The sequence below is a fragment of the Schistocerca cancellata genome, unplaced genomic scaffold (genome assembly GCF_023864275.1).
Source record: "Schistocerca cancellata isolate TAMUIC-IGC-003103 unplaced genomic scaffold, iqSchCanc2.1 HiC_scaffold_508, whole genome shotgun sequence".
Classification (NCBI taxonomy): domain Eukaryota; kingdom Metazoa; phylum Arthropoda; class Insecta; order Orthoptera; family Acrididae; genus Schistocerca; species Schistocerca cancellata.
The window spans coordinates 24,822-42,552 of NW_026046522.1; the positions used below are offsets into that span (position 1 = coordinate 24,822).

At 50.6% G+C, this 17,731-nt stretch overlaps 36 non-coding genes across 36 annotated transcripts; all 36 read left to right on the plus strand.

The window, feature by feature from the left end:
• Positions 1 to 304: 304 nt before the first annotated feature.
• On the plus strand, positions 305 to 386 carry Trnas-aga (transfer RNA serine (anticodon AGA)). Its single transcript has one exon. It is a non-coding gene; the product is annotated as a tRNA-Ser (tRNA).
• Positions 387 to 740: 354 nt separating this feature from the next.
• Positions 741 to 813, plus strand: Trnak-uuu (transfer RNA lysine (anticodon UUU)). The gene has a single exon. It is a non-coding gene; the product is annotated as a tRNA-Lys (tRNA).
• A 138-nt stretch (positions 814 to 951) lies between these two features.
• On the plus strand, positions 952 to 1,033 carry Trnas-cga (transfer RNA serine (anticodon CGA)). The gene has a single exon. It is a non-coding gene; the product is annotated as a tRNA-Ser (tRNA).
• Positions 1,034 to 1,778: 745 nt separating this feature from the next.
• Positions 1,779 to 1,860, plus strand: Trnas-aga (transfer RNA serine (anticodon AGA)). Its single transcript has one exon. It is a non-coding gene; the product is annotated as a tRNA-Ser (tRNA).
• Positions 1,861 to 2,214: 354 nt separating this feature from the next.
• Trnak-uuu (transfer RNA lysine (anticodon UUU)) lies at positions 2,215 to 2,287 on the plus strand. Its single transcript has one exon. It is a non-coding gene; the product is annotated as a tRNA-Lys (tRNA).
• Positions 2,288 to 2,425: 138 nt separating this feature from the next.
• On the plus strand, positions 2,426 to 2,507 carry Trnas-cga (transfer RNA serine (anticodon CGA)). Its single transcript has one exon. It is a non-coding gene; the product is annotated as a tRNA-Ser (tRNA).
• Positions 2,508 to 3,252: 745 nt separating this feature from the next.
• Trnas-aga (transfer RNA serine (anticodon AGA)) lies at positions 3,253 to 3,334 on the plus strand. Its single transcript has one exon. It is a non-coding gene; the product is annotated as a tRNA-Ser (tRNA).
• A 354-nt stretch (positions 3,335 to 3,688) lies between these two features.
• Positions 3,689 to 3,761, plus strand: Trnak-uuu (transfer RNA lysine (anticodon UUU)). Its single transcript has one exon. It is a non-coding gene; the product is annotated as a tRNA-Lys (tRNA).
• Positions 3,762 to 3,899: 138 nt separating this feature from the next.
• Trnas-cga (transfer RNA serine (anticodon CGA)) lies at positions 3,900 to 3,981 on the plus strand. The gene has a single exon. It is a non-coding gene; the product is annotated as a tRNA-Ser (tRNA).
• Positions 3,982 to 4,726: 745 nt separating this feature from the next.
• Positions 4,727 to 4,808, plus strand: Trnas-aga (transfer RNA serine (anticodon AGA)). The gene has a single exon. It is a non-coding gene; the product is annotated as a tRNA-Ser (tRNA).
• A 354-nt stretch (positions 4,809 to 5,162) lies between these two features.
• Trnak-uuu (transfer RNA lysine (anticodon UUU)) lies at positions 5,163 to 5,235 on the plus strand. The gene has a single exon. It is a non-coding gene; the product is annotated as a tRNA-Lys (tRNA).
• Positions 5,236 to 5,373: 138 nt separating this feature from the next.
• Trnas-cga (transfer RNA serine (anticodon CGA)) lies at positions 5,374 to 5,455 on the plus strand. The gene has a single exon. It is a non-coding gene; the product is annotated as a tRNA-Ser (tRNA).
• A 745-nt stretch (positions 5,456 to 6,200) lies between these two features.
• Trnas-aga (transfer RNA serine (anticodon AGA)) lies at positions 6,201 to 6,282 on the plus strand. Its single transcript has one exon. It is a non-coding gene; the product is annotated as a tRNA-Ser (tRNA).
• Positions 6,283 to 6,636: 354 nt separating this feature from the next.
• Positions 6,637 to 6,709, plus strand: Trnak-uuu (transfer RNA lysine (anticodon UUU)). Its single transcript has one exon. It is a non-coding gene; the product is annotated as a tRNA-Lys (tRNA).
• Positions 6,710 to 6,847: 138 nt separating this feature from the next.
• Trnas-cga (transfer RNA serine (anticodon CGA)) lies at positions 6,848 to 6,929 on the plus strand. The gene has a single exon. It is a non-coding gene; the product is annotated as a tRNA-Ser (tRNA).
• Positions 6,930 to 7,674: 745 nt separating this feature from the next.
• On the plus strand, positions 7,675 to 7,756 carry Trnas-aga (transfer RNA serine (anticodon AGA)). Its single transcript has one exon. It is a non-coding gene; the product is annotated as a tRNA-Ser (tRNA).
• A 354-nt stretch (positions 7,757 to 8,110) lies between these two features.
• Positions 8,111 to 8,183, plus strand: Trnak-uuu (transfer RNA lysine (anticodon UUU)). The gene has a single exon. It is a non-coding gene; the product is annotated as a tRNA-Lys (tRNA).
• Positions 8,184 to 8,321: 138 nt separating this feature from the next.
• Trnas-cga (transfer RNA serine (anticodon CGA)) lies at positions 8,322 to 8,403 on the plus strand. Its single transcript has one exon. It is a non-coding gene; the product is annotated as a tRNA-Ser (tRNA).
• A 745-nt stretch (positions 8,404 to 9,148) lies between these two features.
• Positions 9,149 to 9,230, plus strand: Trnas-aga (transfer RNA serine (anticodon AGA)). The gene has a single exon. It is a non-coding gene; the product is annotated as a tRNA-Ser (tRNA).
• Positions 9,231 to 9,584: 354 nt separating this feature from the next.
• Positions 9,585 to 9,657, plus strand: Trnak-uuu (transfer RNA lysine (anticodon UUU)). The gene has a single exon. It is a non-coding gene; the product is annotated as a tRNA-Lys (tRNA).
• Positions 9,658 to 9,795: 138 nt separating this feature from the next.
• Positions 9,796 to 9,877, plus strand: Trnas-cga (transfer RNA serine (anticodon CGA)). The gene has a single exon. It is a non-coding gene; the product is annotated as a tRNA-Ser (tRNA).
• A 745-nt stretch (positions 9,878 to 10,622) lies between these two features.
• Trnas-aga (transfer RNA serine (anticodon AGA)) lies at positions 10,623 to 10,704 on the plus strand. The gene has a single exon. It is a non-coding gene; the product is annotated as a tRNA-Ser (tRNA).
• A 354-nt stretch (positions 10,705 to 11,058) lies between these two features.
• Positions 11,059 to 11,131, plus strand: Trnak-uuu (transfer RNA lysine (anticodon UUU)). The gene has a single exon. It is a non-coding gene; the product is annotated as a tRNA-Lys (tRNA).
• Positions 11,132 to 11,269: 138 nt separating this feature from the next.
• Trnas-cga (transfer RNA serine (anticodon CGA)) lies at positions 11,270 to 11,351 on the plus strand. The gene has a single exon. It is a non-coding gene; the product is annotated as a tRNA-Ser (tRNA).
• A 745-nt stretch (positions 11,352 to 12,096) lies between these two features.
• Positions 12,097 to 12,178, plus strand: Trnas-aga (transfer RNA serine (anticodon AGA)). The gene has a single exon. It is a non-coding gene; the product is annotated as a tRNA-Ser (tRNA).
• A 354-nt stretch (positions 12,179 to 12,532) lies between these two features.
• Trnak-uuu (transfer RNA lysine (anticodon UUU)) lies at positions 12,533 to 12,605 on the plus strand. The gene has a single exon. It is a non-coding gene; the product is annotated as a tRNA-Lys (tRNA).
• Positions 12,606 to 12,743: 138 nt separating this feature from the next.
• Trnas-cga (transfer RNA serine (anticodon CGA)) lies at positions 12,744 to 12,825 on the plus strand. Its single transcript has one exon. It is a non-coding gene; the product is annotated as a tRNA-Ser (tRNA).
• A 745-nt stretch (positions 12,826 to 13,570) lies between these two features.
• On the plus strand, positions 13,571 to 13,653 carry Trnas-aga (transfer RNA serine (anticodon AGA)). The gene has a single exon. It is a non-coding gene; the product is annotated as a tRNA-Ser (tRNA).
• A 355-nt stretch (positions 13,654 to 14,008) lies between these two features.
• Positions 14,009 to 14,081, plus strand: Trnak-uuu (transfer RNA lysine (anticodon UUU)). The gene has a single exon. It is a non-coding gene; the product is annotated as a tRNA-Lys (tRNA).
• A 139-nt stretch (positions 14,082 to 14,220) lies between these two features.
• Positions 14,221 to 14,302, plus strand: Trnas-cga (transfer RNA serine (anticodon CGA)). The gene has a single exon. It is a non-coding gene; the product is annotated as a tRNA-Ser (tRNA).
• A 746-nt stretch (positions 14,303 to 15,048) lies between these two features.
• Positions 15,049 to 15,130, plus strand: Trnas-aga (transfer RNA serine (anticodon AGA)). Its single transcript has one exon. It is a non-coding gene; the product is annotated as a tRNA-Ser (tRNA).
• A 354-nt stretch (positions 15,131 to 15,484) lies between these two features.
• On the plus strand, positions 15,485 to 15,557 carry Trnak-uuu (transfer RNA lysine (anticodon UUU)). The gene has a single exon. It is a non-coding gene; the product is annotated as a tRNA-Lys (tRNA).
• A 138-nt stretch (positions 15,558 to 15,695) lies between these two features.
• Positions 15,696 to 15,776, plus strand: Trnas-cga (transfer RNA serine (anticodon CGA)). The gene is given in 2 exon segments: positions 15,696 to 15,732; positions 15,743 to 15,776. It is a non-coding gene; the product is annotated as a tRNA-Ser (tRNA).
• Positions 15,777 to 16,521: 745 nt separating this feature from the next.
• Trnas-aga (transfer RNA serine (anticodon AGA)) lies at positions 16,522 to 16,603 on the plus strand. The gene has a single exon. It is a non-coding gene; the product is annotated as a tRNA-Ser (tRNA).
• A 354-nt stretch (positions 16,604 to 16,957) lies between these two features.
• On the plus strand, positions 16,958 to 17,030 carry Trnak-uuu (transfer RNA lysine (anticodon UUU)). Its single transcript has one exon. It is a non-coding gene; the product is annotated as a tRNA-Lys (tRNA).
• Positions 17,031 to 17,168: 138 nt separating this feature from the next.
• On the plus strand, positions 17,169 to 17,250 carry Trnas-cga (transfer RNA serine (anticodon CGA)). Its single transcript has one exon. It is a non-coding gene; the product is annotated as a tRNA-Ser (tRNA).
• The last annotated feature ends 481 nt before the right edge of the window (positions 17,251 to 17,731 follow it).

Genomic DNA, 17,731 nt, shown 5'->3' on the forward strand with positions numbered 1-17,731 from the left:
GTGAAGTCGCCATTGGAGCCATAAGCCAGCAATTACGACACGCGAATCACTGGCACACCATGCAGCATGTACTACAACGCTCGGCCGAGGGACCGGACAGCTCAGTCGGTAGAGCGCTAGACCTTCAACCAAAGGGTCCCCGGTTCAAGCCCCCGTCCAGGCGAAAACTAATACACTGTCTAAACAGCTAACGTGCTGGCAACGAAAGCACTACAGAAACGAGTGAGGGAGGCCATGTCGCGCTCTGCCATCAGATTGCTTGTAAACGAGCAGTTGCACTTGTAGAGTCACGCATCTGCAGCCGGCAGTCGTGGCCGAGTGGTTAAGGCGTCTGACTAGAAATCAGATTCCCTCTGGGAGCGTAGGTTCGAGTCCTACCGACTGCGTTTCTTTTTTGTGTCAAGAGGTGAAGAACATCTCCAACGGAACCGTGAAATGAGCGAATACGTGGGAAACACTGCATTCGAGAAGCTTGTGAATTTTACAATTGTCCAGTGAGTGTCGACAAAACACGTAGCTCCTCTGCTGTAACATATGAGACGTACAAACTGCTGCAATTTGACTTCACATCGTGTGTCAGCTTTCATCGATAGTCTGTTACGAGCGTAGCGTAATGAGTTTATAGACAGCAGTCAGACGACGTTTAAATAGTAACAGCTCCACACAACGATTACCCAACAGTAAAGGACATGAGGCAATGTGTGAGTATGCGTAGTGGGAGGGGTGCTCATGTAATGTGAGCCCGGATAGCTCAGTCGGTAGAGCATTAGGCTTTTAACCTAAGGGTCCAGGGTTCAAGTCCCTGTTCGGGCGGAAATTTTAATACTTTGGTAGCCGCACGTCTAGTAGCGGTGTAAGCACTACGGAAAAGAATGCAGCTACGCCGTTTCCTGGCACTGCAGTGCTTTAAACGGTAGCAGTTGCATGTATCGGTAGGGTCTTGCGATGCTGGCAGTCGTGGCCGAGTGGTTAAGGCGTCTGACTCGAAATCCCGTTCCCTCTGGGAGCGTAGGTTCGAATCCTACCGGCTGCGTGCGATTTTGCATAAAAACGAGCAGAAATTTTCGCACACATGTGACATGCGTGGGTGAATGCGGATCCAAACCAGTGACACCATTCTCAACAAGACGGAAATTTATGTTTAAGAATACTGTTTCGCGACGGCCGCAGTCTGTTGTGGCTATCGGTTCACCTCGCACGGACGCTAGTACTGCAGAAATCAGTCGCAGGCCCACGAACGCGCCCCCGTCCTTTTGTCGCGCCGTCGCCGTGTTCGTGAGTACGCAGATGTGCTTGAAAGTGTTGGACAGAGCGAGCATTCATTTCTTTTTAAGAATCGCAGTTCCATTCATTCGAGTGCGGCAAAAGCAGTGGTGCAGCGTTTCTTTTCTTAAGATCTCGCAGCTGCTTGCAAGTGTGTCCATCGTTTAAGACGACAGAAAACTAGCGTCAGCGGTGCGTCAGTGGGAAGTCGGTGAAGTCGCCATTGGAGCCATAAGCCAGCAATTACGACACGCGAATCACTGGCACACCATGCAGCATGTACTACAACGCTCGGCCGAGGGACCGGACAGCTCAGTCGGTAGAGCGCTAGACCTTCAACCAAAGGGTCCCCGGTTCAAGCCCCCGTCCAGGCGAAAACTAATACACTGTCTAAACAGCTAACGTGCTGGCAACGAAAGCACTACAGAAACGAGTGAGGGAGGCCATGTCGCGCTCTGCCATCAGATTGCTTGTAAACGAGCAGTTGCACTTGTAGAGTCACGCATCTGCAGCCGGCAGTCGTGGCCGAGTGGTTAAGGCGTCTGACTAGAAATCAGATTCCCTCTGGGAGCGTAGGTTCGAGTCCTACCGACTGCGTTTCTTTTTTGTGTCAAGAGGTGAAGAACATCTCCAACGGAACCGTGAAATGAGCGAATACGTGGGAAACACTGCATTCGAGAAGCTTGTGAATTTTACAATTGTCCAGTGAGTGTCGACAAAACACGTAGCTCCTCTGCTGTAACATATGAGACGTACAAACTGCTGCAATTTGACTTCACATCGTGTGTCAGCTTTCATCGATAGTCTGTTACGAGCGTAGCGTAATGAGTTTATAGACAGCAGTCAGACGACGTTTAAATAGTAACAGCTCCACACAACGATTACCCAACAGTAAAGGACATGAGGCAATGTGTGAGTATGCGTAGTGGGAGGGGTGCTCATGTAATGTGAGCCCGGATAGCTCAGTCGGTAGAGCATTAGGCTTTTAACCTAAGGGTCCAGGGTTCAAGTCCCTGTTCGGGCGGAAATTTTAATACTTTGGTAGCCGCACGTCTAGTAGCGGTGTAAGCACTACGGAAAAGAATGCAGCTACGCCGTTTCCTGGCACTGCAGTGCTTTAAACGGTAGCAGTTGCATGTATCGGTAGGGTCTTGCGATACTGGCAGTCGTGGCCGAGTGGTTAAGGCGTCTGACTCGAAATCCCGTTCCCTCTGGGAGCGTAGGTTCGAATCCTACCGGCTGCGTGCGATTTTGCATAAAAACGAGCAGAAATTTTCGCACACATGTGACATGCGTGGGTGAATGCGGATCCAAACCAGTGACACCATTCTCAACAAGACGGAAATTTATGTTTAAGAATACTGTTTCGCGACGGCCGCAGTCTGTTGTGGCTATCGGTTCACCTCGCACGGACGCTAGTACTGCAGAAATCAGTCGCAGGCCCACGAACGCGCCCCCGTCCTTTTGTCGCGCCGTCGCCGTGTTCGTGAGTACGCAGATGTGCTTGAAAGTGTTGGACAGAGCGAGCATTCATTTCTTTTTAAGAATCGCAGTTCCATTCATTCGAGTGCGGCAAAAGCAGTGGTGCAGCGTTTCTTTTCTTAAGATCTCGCAGCTGCTTGCAAGTGTGTCCATCGTTTAAGACGACAGAAAACTAGCGTCAGCGGTGCGTCAGTGGGAAGTCGGTGAAGTCGCCATTGGAGCCATAAGCCAGCAATTACGACACGCGAATCACTGGCACACCATGCAGCATGTACTACAACGCTCGGCCGAGGGACCGGACAGCTCAGTCGGTAGAGCGCTAGACCTTCAACCAAAGGGTCCCCGGTTCAAGCCCCCGTCCAGGCGAAAACTAATACACTGTCTAAACAGCTAACGTGCTGGCAACGAAAGCACTACAGAAACGAGTGAGGGAGGCCATGTCGCGCTCTGCCATCAGATTGCTTGTAAACGAGCAGTTGCACTTGTAGAGTCACGCATCTGCAGCCGGCAGTCGTGGCCGAGTGGTTAAGGCGTCTGACTAGAAATCAGATTCCCTCTGGGAGCGTAGGTTCGAGTCCTACCGACTGCGTTTCTTTTTTGTGTCAAGAGGTGAAGAACATCTCCAACGGAACCGTGAAATGAGCGAATACGTGGGAAACACTGCATTCGAGAAGCTTGTGAATTTTACAATTGTCCAGTGAGTGTCGACAAAACACGTAGCTCCTCTGCTGTAACATATGAGACGTACAAACTGCTGCAATTTGACTTCACATCGTGTGTCAGCTTTCATCGATAGTCTGTTACGAGCGTAGCGTAATGAGTTTATAGACAGCAGTCAGACGACGTTTAAATAGTAACAGCTCCACACAACGATTACCCAACAGTAAAGGACATGAGGCAATGTGTGAGTATGCGTAGTGGGAGGGGTGCTCATGTAATGTGAGCCCGGATAGCTCAGTCGGTAGAGCATTAGGCTTTTAACCTAAGGGTCCAGGGTTCAAGTCCCTGTTCGGGCGGAAATTTTAATACTTTGGTAGCCGCACGTCTAGTAGCGGTGTAAGCACTACGGAAAAGAATGCAGCTACGCCGTTTCCTGGCACTGCAGTGCTTTAAACGGTAGCAGTTGCATGTATCGGTAGGGTCTTGCGATACTGGCAGTCGTGGCCGAGTGGTTAAGGCGTCTGACTCGAAATCCCGTTCCCTCTGGGAGCGTAGGTTCGAATCCTACCGGCTGCGTGCGATTTTGCATAAAAACGAGCAGAAATTTTCGCACACATGTGACATGCGTGGGTGAATGCGGATCCAAACCAGTGACACCATTCTCAACAAGACGGAAATTTATGTTTAAGAATACTGTTTCGCGACGGCCGCAGTCTGTTGTGGCTATCGGTTCACCTCGCACGGACGCTAGTACTGCAGAAATCAGTCGCAGGCCCACGAACGCGCCCCCGTCCTTTTGTCGCGCCGTCGCCGTGTTCGTGAGTACGCAGATGTGCTTGAAAGTGTTGGACAGAGCGAGCATTCATTTCTTTTTAAGAATCGCAGTTCCATTCATTCGAGTGCGGCAAAAGCAGTGGTGCAGCGTTTCTTTTCTTAAGATCTCGCAGCTGCTTGCAAGTGTGTCCATCGTTTAAGACGACAGAAAACTAGCGTCAGCGGTGCGTCAGTGGGAAGTCGGTGAAGTCGCCATTGGAGCCATAAGCCAGCAATTACGACACGCGAATCACTGGCACACCATGCAGCATGTACTACAACGCTCGGCCGAGGGACCGGACAGCTCAGTCGGTAGAGCGCTAGACCTTCAACCAAAGGGTCCCCGGTTCAAGCCCCCGTCCAGGCGAAAACTAATACACTGTCTAAACAGCTAACGTGCTGGCAACGAAAGCACTACAGAAACGAGTGAGGGAGGCCATGTCGCGCTCTGCCATCAGATTGCTTGTAAACGAGCAGTTGCACTTGTAGAGTCACGCATCTGCAGCCGGCAGTCGTGGCCGAGTGGTTAAGGCGTCTGACTAGAAATCAGATTCCCTCTGGGAGCGTAGGTTCGAGTCCTACCGACTGCGTTTCTTTTTTGTGTCAAGAGGTGAAGAACATCTCCAACGGAACCGTGAAATGAGCGAATACGTGGGAAACACTGCATTCGAGAAGCTTGTGAATTTTACAATTGTCCAGTGAGTGTCGACAAAACACGTAGCTCCTCTGCTGTAACATATGAGACGTACAAACTGCTGCAATTTGACTTCACATCGTGTGTCAGCTTTCATCGATAGTCTGTTACGAGCGTAGCGTAATGAGTTTATAGACAGCAGTCAGACGACGTTTAAATAGTAACAGCTCCACACAACGATTACCCAACAGTAAAGGACATGAGGCAATGTGTGAGTATGCGTAGTGGGAGGGGTGCTCATGTAATGTGAGCCCGGATAGCTCAGTCGGTAGAGCATTAGGCTTTTAACCTAAGGGTCCAGGGTTCAAGTCCCTGTTCGGGCGGAAATTTTAATACTTTGGTAGCCGCACGTCTAGTAGCGGTGTAAGCACTACGGAAAAGAATGCAGCTACGCCGTTTCCTGGCACTGCAGTGCTTTAAACGGTAGCAGTTGCATGTATCGGTAGGGTCTTGCGATACTGGCAGTCGTGGCCGAGTGGTTAAGGCGTCTGACTCGAAATCCCGTTCCCTCTGGGAGCGTAGGTTCGAATCCTACCGGCTGCGTGCGATTTTGCATAAAAACGAGCAGAAATTTTCGCACACATGTGACATGCGTGGGTGAATGCGGATCCAAACCAGTGACACCATTCTCAACAAGACGGAAATTTATGTTTAAGAATACTGTTTCGCGACGGCCGCAGTCTGTTGTGGCTATCGGTTCACCTCGCACGGACGCTAGTACTGCAGAAATCAGTCGCAGGCCCACGAACGCGCCCCCGTCCTTTTGTCGCGCCGTCGCCGTGTTCGTGAGTACGCAGATGTGCTTGAAAGTGTTGGACAGAGCGAGCATTCATTTCTTTTTAAGAATCGCAGTTCCATTCATTCGAGTGCGGCAAAAGCAGTGGTGCAGCGTTTCTTTTCTTAAGATCTCGCAGCTGCTTGCAAGTGTGTCCATCGTTTAAGACGACAGAAAACTAGCGTCAGCGGTGCGTCAGTGGGAAGTCGGTGAAGTCGCCATTGGAGCCATAAGCCAGCAATTACGACACGCGAATCACTGGCACACCATGCAGCATGTACTACAACGCTCGGCCGAGGGACCGGACAGCTCAGTCGGTAGAGCGCTAGACCTTCAACCAAAGGGTCCCCGGTTCAAGCCCCCGTCCAGGCGAAAACTAATACACTGTCTAAACAGCTAACGTGCTGGCAACGAAAGCACTACAGAAACGAGTGAGGGAGGCCATGTCGCGCTCTGCCATCAGATTGCTTGTAAACGAGCAGTTGCACTTGTAGAGTCACGCATCTGCAGCCGGCAGTCGTGGCCGAGTGGTTAAGGCGTCTGACTAGAAATCAGATTCCCTCTGGGAGCGTAGGTTCGAGTCCTACCGACTGCGTTTCTTTTTTGTGTCAAGAGGTGAAGAACATCTCCAACGGAACCGTGAAATGAGCGAATACGTGGGAAACACTGCATTCGAGAAGCTTGTGAATTTTACAATTGTCCAGTGAGTGTCGACAAAACACGTAGCTCCTCTGCTGTAACATATGAGACGTACAAACTGCTGCAATTTGACTTCACATCGTGTGTCAGCTTTCATCGATAGTCTGTTACGAGCGTAGCGTAATGAGTTTATAGACAGCAGTCAGACGACGTTTAAATAGTAACAGCTCCACACAACGATTACCCAACAGTAAAGGACATGAGGCAATGTGTGAGTATGCGTAGTGGGAGGGGTGCTCATGTAATGTGAGCCCGGATAGCTCAGTCGGTAGAGCATTAGGCTTTTAACCTAAGGGTCCAGGGTTCAAGTCCCTGTTCGGGCGGAAATTTTAATACTTTGGTAGCCGCACGTCTAGTAGCGGTGTAAGCACTACGGAAAAGAATGCAGCTACGCCGTTTCCTGGCACTGCAGTGCTTTAAACGGTAGCAGTTGCATGTATCGGTAGGGTCTTGCGATACTGGCAGTCGTGGCCGAGTGGTTAAGGCGTCTGACTCGAAATCCCGTTCCCTCTGGGAGCGTAGGTTCGAATCCTACCGGCTGCGTGCGATTTTGCATAAAAACGAGCAGAAATTTTCGCACACATGTGACATGCGTGGGTGAATGCGGATCCAAACCAGTGACACCATTCTCAACAAGACGGAAATTTATGTTTAAGAATACTGTTTCGCGACGGCCGCAGTCTGTTGTGGCTATCGGTTCACCTCGCACGGACGCTAGTACTGCAGAAATCAGTCGCAGGCCCACGAACGCGCCCCCGTCCTTTTGTCGCGCCGTCGCCGTGTTCGTGAGTACGCAGATGTGCTTGAAAGTGTTGGACAGAGCGAGCATTCATTTCTTTTTAAGAATCGCAGTTCCATTCATTCGAGTGCGGCAAAAGCAGTGGTGCAGCGTTTCTTTTCTTAAGATCTCGCAGCTGCTTGCAAGTGTGTCCATCGTTTAAGACGACAGAAAACTAGCGTCAGCGGTGCGTCAGTGGGAAGTCGGTGAAGTCGCCATTGGAGCCATAAGCCAGCAATTACGACACGCGAATCACTGGCACACCATGCAGCATGTACTACAACGCTCGGCCGAGGGACCGGACAGCTCAGTCGGTAGAGCGCTAGACCTTCAACCAAAGGGTCCCCGGTTCAAGCCCCCGTCCAGGCGAAAACTAATACACTGTCTAAACAGCTAACGTGCTGGCAACGAAAGCACTACAGAAACGAGTGAGGGAGGCCATGTCGCGCTCTGCCATCAGATTGCTTGTAAACGAGCAGTTGCACTTGTAGAGTCACGCATCTGCAGCCGGCAGTCGTGGCCGAGTGGTTAAGGCGTCTGACTAGAAATCAGATTCCCTCTGGGAGCGTAGGTTCGAGTCCTACCGACTGCGTTTCTTTTTTGTGTCAAGAGGTGAAGAACATCTCCAACGGAACCGTGAAATGAGCGAATACGTGGGAAACACTGCATTCGAGAAGCTTGTGAATTTTACAATTGTCCAGTGAGTGTCGACAAAACACGTAGCTCCTCTGCTGTAACATATGAGACGTACAAACTGCTGCAATTTGACTTCACATCGTGTGTCAGCTTTCATCGATAGTCTGTTACGAGCGTAGCGTAATGAGTTTATAGACAGCAGTCAGACGACGTTTAAATAGTAACAGCTCCACACAACGATTACCCAACAGTAAAGGACATGAGGCAATGTGTGAGTATGCGTAGTGGGAGGGGTGCTCATGTAATGTGAGCCCGGATAGCTCAGTCGGTAGAGCATTAGGCTTTTAACCTAAGGGTCCAGGGTTCAAGTCCCTGTTCGGGCGGAAATTTTAATACTTTGGTAGCCGCACGTCTAGTAGCGGTGTAAGCACTACGGAAAAGAATGCAGCTACGCCGTTTCCTGGCACTGCAGTGCTTTAAACGGTAGCAGTTGCATGTATCGGTAGGGTCTTGCGATACTGGCAGTCGTGGCCGAGTGGTTAAGGCGTCTGACTCGAAATCCCGTTCCCTCTGGGAGCGTAGGTTCGAATCCTACCGGCTGCGTGCGATTTTGCATAAAAACGAGCAGAAATTTTCGCACACATGTGACATGCGTGGGTGAATGCGGATCCAAACCAGTGACACCATTCTCAACAAGACGGAAATTTATGTTTAAGAATACTGTTTCGCGACGGCCGCAGTCTGTTGTGGCTATCGGTTCACCTCGCACGGACGCTAGTACTGCAGAAATCAGTCGCAGGCCCACGAACGCGCCCCCGTCCTTTTGTCGCGCCGTCGCCGTGTTCGTGAGTACGCAGATGTGCTTGAAAGTGTTGGACAGAGCGAGCATTCATTTCTTTTTAAGAATCGCAGTTCCATTCATTCGAGTGCGGCAAAAGCAGTGGTGCAGCGTTTCTTTTCTTAAGATCTCGCAGCTGCTTGCAAGTGTGTCCATCGTTTAAGACGACAGAAAACTAGCGTCAGCGGTGCGTCAGTGGGAAGTCGGTGAAGTCGCCATTGGAGCCATAAGCCAGCAATTACGACACGCGAATCACTGGCACACCATGCAGCATGTACTACAACGCTCGGCCGAGGGACCGGACAGCTCAGTCGGTAGAGCGCTAGACCTTCAACCAAAGGGTCCCCGGTTCAAGCCCCCGTCCAGGCGAAAACTAATACACTGTCTAAACAGCTAACGTGCTGGCAACGAAAGCACTACAGAAACGAGTGAGGGAGGCCATGTCGCGCTCTGCCATCAGATTGCTTGTAAACGAGCAGTTGCACTTGTAGAGTCACGCATCTGCAGCCGGCAGTCGTGGCCGAGTGGTTAAGGCGTCTGACTAGAAATCAGATTCCCTCTGGGAGCGTAGGTTCGAGTCCTACCGACTGCGTTTCTTTTTTGTGTCAAGAGGTGAAGAACATCTCCAACGGAACCGTGAAATGAGCGAATACGTGGGAAACACTGCATTCGAGAAGCTTGTGAATTTTACAATTGTCCAGTGAGTGTCGACAAAACACGTAGCTCCTCTGCTGTAACATATGAGACGTACAAACTGCTGCAATTTGACTTCACATCGTGTGTCAGCTTTCATCGATAGTCTGTTACGAGCGTAGCGTAATGAGTTTATAGACAGCAGTCAGACGACGTTTAAATAGTAACAGCTCCACACAACGATTACCCAACAGTAAAGGACATGAGGCAATGTGTGAGTATGCGTAGTGGGAGGGGTGCTCATGTAATGTGAGCCCGGATAGCTCAGTCGGTAGAGCATTAGGCTTTTAACCTAAGGGTCCAGGGTTCAAGTCCCTGTTCGGGCGGAAATTTTAATACTTTGGTAGCCGCACGTCTAGTAGCGGTGTAAGCACTACGGAAAAGAATGCAGCTACGCCGTTTCCTGGCACTGCAGTGCTTTAAACGGTAGCAGTTGCATGTATCGGTAGGGTCTTGCGATACTGGCAGTCGTGGCCGAGTGGTTAAGGCGTCTGACTCGAAATCCCGTTCCCTCTGGGAGCGTAGGTTCGAATCCTACCGGCTGCGTGCGATTTTGCATAAAAACGAGCAGAAATTTTCGCACACATGTGACATGCGTGGGTGAATGCGGATCCAAACCAGTGACACCATTCTCAACAAGACGGAAATTTATGTTTAAGAATACTGTTTCGCGACGGCCGCAGTCTGTTGTGGCTATCGGTTCACCTCGCACGGACGCTAGTACTGCAGAAATCAGTCGCAGGCCCACGAACGCGCCCCCGTCCTTTTGTCGCGCCGTCGCCGTGTTCGTGAGTACGCAGATGTGCTTGAAAGTGTTGGACAGAGCGAGCATTCATTTCTTTTTAAGAATCGCAGTTCCATTCATTCGAGTGCGGCAAAAGCAGTGGTGCAGCGTTTCTTTTCTTAAGATCTCGCAGCTGCTTGCAAGTGTGTCCATCGTTTAAGACGACAGAAAACTAGCGTCAGCGGTGCGTCAGTGGGAAGTCGGTGAAGTCGCCATTGGAGCCATAAGCCAGCAATTACGACACGCGAATCACTGGCACACCATGCAGCATGTACTACAACGCTCGGCCGAGGGACCGGACAGCTCAGTCGGTAGAGCGCTAGACCTTCAACCAAAGGGTCCCCGGTTCAAGCCCCCGTCCAGGCGAAAACTAATACACTGTCTAAACAGCTAACGTGCTGGCAACGAAAGCACTACAGAAACGAGTGAGGGAGGCCATGTCGCGCTCTGCCATCAGATTGCTTGTAAACGAGCAGTTGCACTTGTAGAGTCACGCATCTGCAGCCGGCAGTCGTGGCCGAGTGGTTAAGGCGTCTGACTAGAAATCAGATTCCCTCTGGGAGCGTAGGTTCGAGTCCTACCGACTGCGTTTCTTTTTTGTGTCAAGAGGTGAAGAACATCTCCAACGGAACCGTGAAATGAGCGAATACGTGGGAAACACTGCATTCGAGAAGCTTGTGAATTTTACAATTGTCCAGTGAGTGTCGACAAAACACGTAGCTCCTCTGCTGTAACATATGAGACGTACAAACTGCTGCAATTTGACTTCACATCGTGTGTCAGCTTTCATCGATAGTCTGTTACGAGCGTAGCGTAATGAGTTTATAGACAGCAGTCAGACGACGTTTAAATAGTAACAGCTCCACACAACGATTACCCAACAGTAAAGGACATGAGGCAATGTGTGAGTATGCGTAGTGGGAGGGGTGCTCATGTAATGTGAGCCCGGATAGCTCAGTCGGTAGAGCATTAGGCTTTTAACCTAAGGGTCCAGGGTTCAAGTCCCTGTTCGGGCGGAAATTTTAATACTTTGGTAGCCGCACGTCTAGTAGCGGTGTAAGCACTACGGAAAAGAATGCAGCTACGCCGTTTCCTGGCACTGCAGTGCTTTAAACGGTAGCAGTTGCATGTATCGGTAGGGTCTTGCGATACTGGCAGTCGTGGCCGAGTGGTTAAGGCGTCTGACTCGAAATCCCGTTCCCTCTGGGAGCGTAGGTTCGAATCCTACCGGCTGCGTGCGATTTTGCATAAAAACGAGCAGAAATTTTCGCACACATGTGACATGCGTGGGTGAATGCGGATCCAAACCAGTGACACCATTCTCAACAAGACGGAAATTTATGTTTAAGAATACTGTTTCGCGACGGCCGCAGTCTGTTGTGGCTATCGGTTCACCTCGCACGGACGCTAGTACTGCAGAAATCAGTCGCAGGCCCACGAACGCGCCCCCGTCCTTTTGTCGCGCCGTCGCCGTGTTCGTGAGTACGCAGATGTGCTTGAAAGTGTTGGACAGAGCGAGCATTCATTTCTTTTTAAGAATCGCAGTTCCATTCATTCGAGTGCGGCAAAAGCAGTGGTGCAGCGTTTCTTTTCTTAAGATCTCGCAGCTGCTTGCAAGTGTGTCCATCGTTTAAGACGACAGAAAACTAGCGTCAGCGGTGCGTCAGTGGGAAGTCGGTGAAGTCGCCATTGGAGCCATAAGCCAGCAATTACGACACGCGAATCACTGGCACACCATGCAGCATGTACTACAACGCTCGGCCGAGGGACCGGACAGCTCAGTCGGTAGAGCGCTAGACCTTCAACCAAAGGGTCCCCGGTTCAAGCCCCCGTCCAGGCGAAAACTAATACACTGTCTAAACAGCTAACGTGCTGGCAACGAAAGCACTACAGAAACGAGTGAGGGAGGCCATGTCGCGCTCTGCCATCAGATTGCTTGTAAACGAGCAGTTGCACTTGTAGAGTCACGCATCTGCAGCCGGCAGTCGTGGCCGAGTGGTTAAGGCGTCTGACTAGAAATCAGATTCCCTCTGGGAGCGTAGGTTCGAGTCCTACCGACTGCGTTTCTTTTTTGTGTCAAGAGGTGAAGAACATCTCCAACGGAACCGTGAAATGAGCGAATACGTGGGAAACACTGCATTCGAGAAGCTTGTGAATTTTACAATTGTCCAGTGAGTGTCGACAAAACACGTAGCTCCTCTGCTGTAACATATGAGACGTACAAACTGCTGCAATTTGACTTCACATCGTGTGTCAGCTTTCATCGATAGTCTGTTACGAGCGTAGCGTAATGAGTTTATAGACAGCAGTCAGACGACGTTTAAATAGTAACAGCTCCACACAACGATTACCCAACAGTAAAGGACATGAGGCAATGTGTGAGTATGCGTAGTGGGAGGGGTGCTCATGTAATGTGAGCCCGGATAGCTCAGTCGGTAGAGCATTAGGCTTTTAACCTAAGGGTCCAGGGTTCAAGTCCCTGTTCGGGCGGAAATTTTAATACTTTGGTAGCCGCACGTCTAGTAGCGGTGTAAGCACTACGGAAAAGAATGCAGCTACGCCGTTTCCTGGCACTGCAGTGCTTTAAACGGTAGCAGTTGCATGTATCGGTAGGGTCTTGCGATACTGGCAGTCGTGGCCGAGTGGTTAAGGCGTCTGACTCGAAATCCCGTTCCCTCTGGGAGCGTAGGTTCGAATCCTACCGGCTGCGTGCGATTTTGCATAAAAACGAGCAGAAATTTTCGCACACATGTGACATGCGTGGGTGAATGCGGATCCAAACCAGTGACACCATTCTCAACAAGACGGAAATTTATGTTTAAGAATACTGTTTCGCGACGGCCGCAGTCTGTTGTGGCTATCGGTTCACCTCGCACGGACGCTAGTACTGCAGAAATCAGTCGCAGGCCCACGAACGCGCCCCCGTCCTTTTGTCGCGCCGTCGCCGTGTTCGTGAGTACGCAGATGTGCTTGAAAGTGTTGGACAGAGCGAGCATTCATTTCTTTTTAAGAATCGCAGTTCCATTCATTCGAGTGCGGCAAAAGCAGTGGTGCAGCGTTTCTTTTCTTAAGATCTCGCAGCTGCTTGCAAGTGTGTCCATCGTTTAAGACGACAGAAAACTAGCGTCAGCGGTGCGTCAGTGGGAAGTCGGTGAAGTCGCCATTGGAGCCATAAGCCAGCAATTACGACACGCGAATCACTGGCACACCATGCAGCATGTACTACAACGCTCGGCCGAGGGACCGGACAGCTCAGTCGGTAGAGCGCTAGACCTTCAACCAAAGGGTCCCCGGTTCAAGCCCCCGTCCAGGCGAAAACTAATACACTGTCTAAACAGCTAACGTGCTGGCAACGAAAGCACTACAGAAACGAGTGAGGGAGGCCATGTCGCGCTCTGCCATCAGATTGCTTGTAAACGAGCAGTTGCACTTGTAGAGTCACGCATCTGCAGCCGGCAGTCGTGGCCGAGTGGTTAAGGCGTCTGACTAGAAATCAGATTCCCTCTGGGAGCGTAGGTTCGAGTCCTACCGACTTGCGTTTCTTTTTTGTGTCAAGAGGTGAAGAACATCTCCAACGGAACCGTGAAATGAGCGAATACGTGGGAAACACTGCATTCGAGAAGCTTGTGAATTTTACAATTGTCCAGTGAGTGTCGACAAAACACGTAGCTCCTCTGCTGTAACATATGAGACGTACAAACTGCTGCAATTTGACTTCACATCGTGTGTCAGCTTTCATCGATAGTCTGTTACGAAGCGTAGCGTAATGAGTTTATAGACAGCAGTCAGACGACGTTTAAATAGTAACAGCTCCACACAACGATTACCCAACAGTAAAGGACATGAGGCAATGTGTGAGTATGCGTAGTGGGAGGGGTGCTCATGTAATGTGAGCCCGGATAGCTCAGTCGGTAGAGCATTAGGCTTTTAACCTAAGGGTCCAGGGTTCAAGTCCCTGTTCGGGCGGAAATTTTAATACTTTGGTAGCCGCACGTCTAGTAGCGGTGTAAGCACTACGGAAAAGAATGCAGCTACGCCGTTTCCCTGGCACTGCAGTGCTTTAAACGGTAGCAGTTGCATGTATCGGTAGGGTCTTGCGATACTGGCAGTCGTGGCCGAGTGGTTAAGGCGTCTGACTCGAAATCCCGTTCCCTCTGGGAGCGTAGGTTCGAATCCTACCGGCTGCGTGCGATTTTGCATAAAAACGAGCAGAAATTTTCGCACACATGTGACATGCGTGGGTGAATGCGGATCCAAACCAGTGACACCATTCTCAACAAGACGGAAATTTATGTTTAAGAATACTGTTTCGCGACGGCCGCAGTCTGTTGTGGCTATCGTTCACCTCGCACGGACGCTAGTACTGCAGAAATCAGTCGCAGGCCCACGAACGCGCCCCCGTCCTTTTGTCGCGCCGTCGCCGTGTTCGTGAGTACGCAGATGTGCTTGAAAGTGTTGGACAGAGCGAGCATTCATTTCTTTTTAAGAATCGCAGTTCCATTCATTCGAGTGCGGCAAAAGCAGTGGTGCAGCGTTTCTTTTCTTAAGATCTCGCAGCTGCTTGCAAGTGTGTCCATCGTTTAAGACGACAGAAAACTAGCGTCAGCGGTGCGTCAGTGGGAAGTCGGTGAAGTCGCCATTGGAGCCATAAGCCAGCAATTACGACACGCGAATCACTGGCCACACCATGCAGGCATGTACTACAACGCTCGGCCGAGGGACCGGACAGCTCAGTCGGTAGAGCGCTAGACCTTCAACCAAAGGGTCCCCGGTTCAAGCCCCCGTCCAGGCGAAAACTAATACACTGTCTAAACAGCTAACGTGCTGGCAACGAAAGCACTACAGAAACGAGTGAGGGAGGCCACGTCGCGCTCTGCCATCAGATTGCTTGTAAACGAGCAGTTGCACTTGTAGAGTCACGCATCTGCAGCCGGCAGTCGTGGCCGAGTGGTTAAGGCGTCTGACTAGAAATCAGATTCCCTCTGGGAGCGTAGGTTCGAGTCCTACCGACTGCGTTTCTTTTTTGTGTCAAGAGGTGAAGAACATCTCCAACGGAACCGTGAAATGAGCGAATACGTGGGAAACACTGCATTCGAGAAGCTTGTGAATTTTACAATTGTCCAGTGAGTGTCGACAAAACACGTAGCTCCTCTGCTGTAACATATGAGACGTACAAACTGCTGCAATTTGACTTCACATCGTGTGTCAGCTTTCATCGATAGTCTGTTACGAGCGTAGCGTAATGAGTTTATAGACAGCAGTCAGACGACGTTTAAATAGTAACAGCTCCACACAACGATTACCCAACAGTAAAGGACATGAGGCAATGTGTGAGTATGCGTAGTGGGAGGGGTGCTCATGTAATGTGAGCCCGGATAGCTCAGTCGGTAGAGCATTAGGCTTTTAACCTAAGGGTCCAGGGTTCAAGTCCCTGTTCGGGCGGAAATTTTAATACTTTGGTAGCCGCACGTCTAGTAGCGGTGTAAGCACTACGGAAAAGAATGCAGCTACGCCGTTTCCTGGCACTGCAGTGCTTTAAACGGTAGCAGTTGCATGTATCGGTAGGGTCTTGCGATACTGGCAGTCGTGGCCGAGTGGTTAAGGCGTCTGACTCGAAATCCCGTTCCCTCTGGAGCGTAGGTTCGAATCCTACCGGCTGCGTGCGATTTTGCATAAAAACGAGCAGAAATTTTCGCACACATGTGACATGCGTGGGTGAATGCGGATCCAAACCAGTGACACCATTCTCAACAAGACGGAAATTTATGTTTAAGAATACTGTTTCGCGACGGCCGCAGTCTGTTGTGGCTATCGGTTCACCTCGCACGGACGCTAGTACTGCAGAAATCAGTCGCAGGCCCACGAACGCGCCCCCGTCCTTTTGTCGCGCCGTCGCCGTGTTCGTGAGTACGCAGATGTGCTTGAAAGTGTTGGACAGAGCGAGCATTCATTTCTTTTTAAGAATCGCAGTTCCATTCATTCGAGTGCGGCAAAAGCAGTGGTGCAGCGTTTCTTTTCTTAAGATCTCGCAGCTGCTTGCAAGTGTGTCCATCGTTTAAGACGACAGAAAACTAGCGTCAGCGGTGCGTCAGTGGGAAGTCGGTGAAGTCGCCATTGGAGCCATAAGCCAGCAATTACGACACGCGAATCACTGGCACACCCATGCAGCATGTACTACAACGCTCGGCCGAGGGACCGGACAGCTCAGTCGGTAGAGCGCTAGACCTTCAACCAAAGGGTCCCCGTTCAAGCCCCCGTCCAGGCGAAAACTAATACACTGTCTAAACAGCTAACGTGCTGGCAACGAAAGCACTACAGAAACGAGTGAGGGAGGCCACGTCGCGCTCTGCCATCAGATTGCTTGTAAACGAGCAGTTGCACTTGTAGAGTCACGCATCTGCAGCCGGCAGTCGTGGCCGAGTGGTTAAGGCGTCTGACTAGAAATCAGATTCCCTCTGGGAGCGTAGGTTCGAGTCCTACCGACTGCGTTTCTTTTTTGTGTCAAGAGGTGAAGAACATCTCCAACGGAACCGTGAAATGAGCGAATACGTGGGAAACACTGCATTCGAGAAGCTTGTGAATTTTACAATTGTCCAGTGAGTGTCGACAAAACACGTAGCTCCTCTGCTGTAACATATGAGACGTACAAACTGCTGCAATTTGACTTCACATCGTGTGTCAGCTTTCATCGATAGTCTGTTACGAGCGTAGCGTAATGAGTTTATAGACAGCAGTCAGACGACGTTTAAATAGTAACAGCTCCACACAACGATTACCCAACAGTAAAGGACATGAGGCAATGTGTGAGTATGCGTAGTGGGAGGGGTGCTCATGTAATGTGAGCCCGGATAGCTCAGTCGGTAGAGCATTAGGCTTTTAACCTAAGGGTCCAGGGTTCAAGTCCCTGTTCGGGCGGAAATTTTAATACTTTGGTAGCCGCACGTCTAGTAGCGGTGTAAGCACTACGGAAAAGAATGCAGCTACGCCGTTTCCTGGCACTGCAGTGCTTTAAACGGTAGCAGTTGCATGTATCGGTAGGGTCTTGCGATACTGGCAGTCGTGGCCGAGTGGTTAAGGCGTCTGACTCGAAATCCCGTTCCCTCTGGGAGCGTAGGTTCGAATCCTACCGGCTGCGTGCGATTTTGCATAAAAACGAGCAGAAATTTTCGCACACATGTGACATGCGTGGGTGAATGCGGATCCAAACCAGTGACACCATTCTCAACAAGACGGAAATTTATGTTTAAGAATACTGTTTCGCGACGGCCGCAGTCTGTTGTGGCTATCGGTTCACCTCGCACGGACGCTAGTACTGCAGAAATCAGTCGCAGGCCCACGAACGCGCCCCCGTCCTTTTGTCGCGCCGTCGCCGTGTTCGTGAGTACGCAGATGTGCTTGAAAGTGTTGGACAGAGCGAGCATTCATTTCTTTTTAAGAATCGCAGTTCCATTCATTCGAGTGCGGCAAAAGCAGTGGTGCAGCGTTTCTTTTCTTAAGATCTCGCAGCTGCTTGCAAGTGTGTCCATCGTTTAAGACGACAGAAAACTAGCGTCAGCGGTGCGTCAGTGGGAAGTCGGTGAAGTCGCCATTGGAGCCATAAGCCAGCAATTACGACA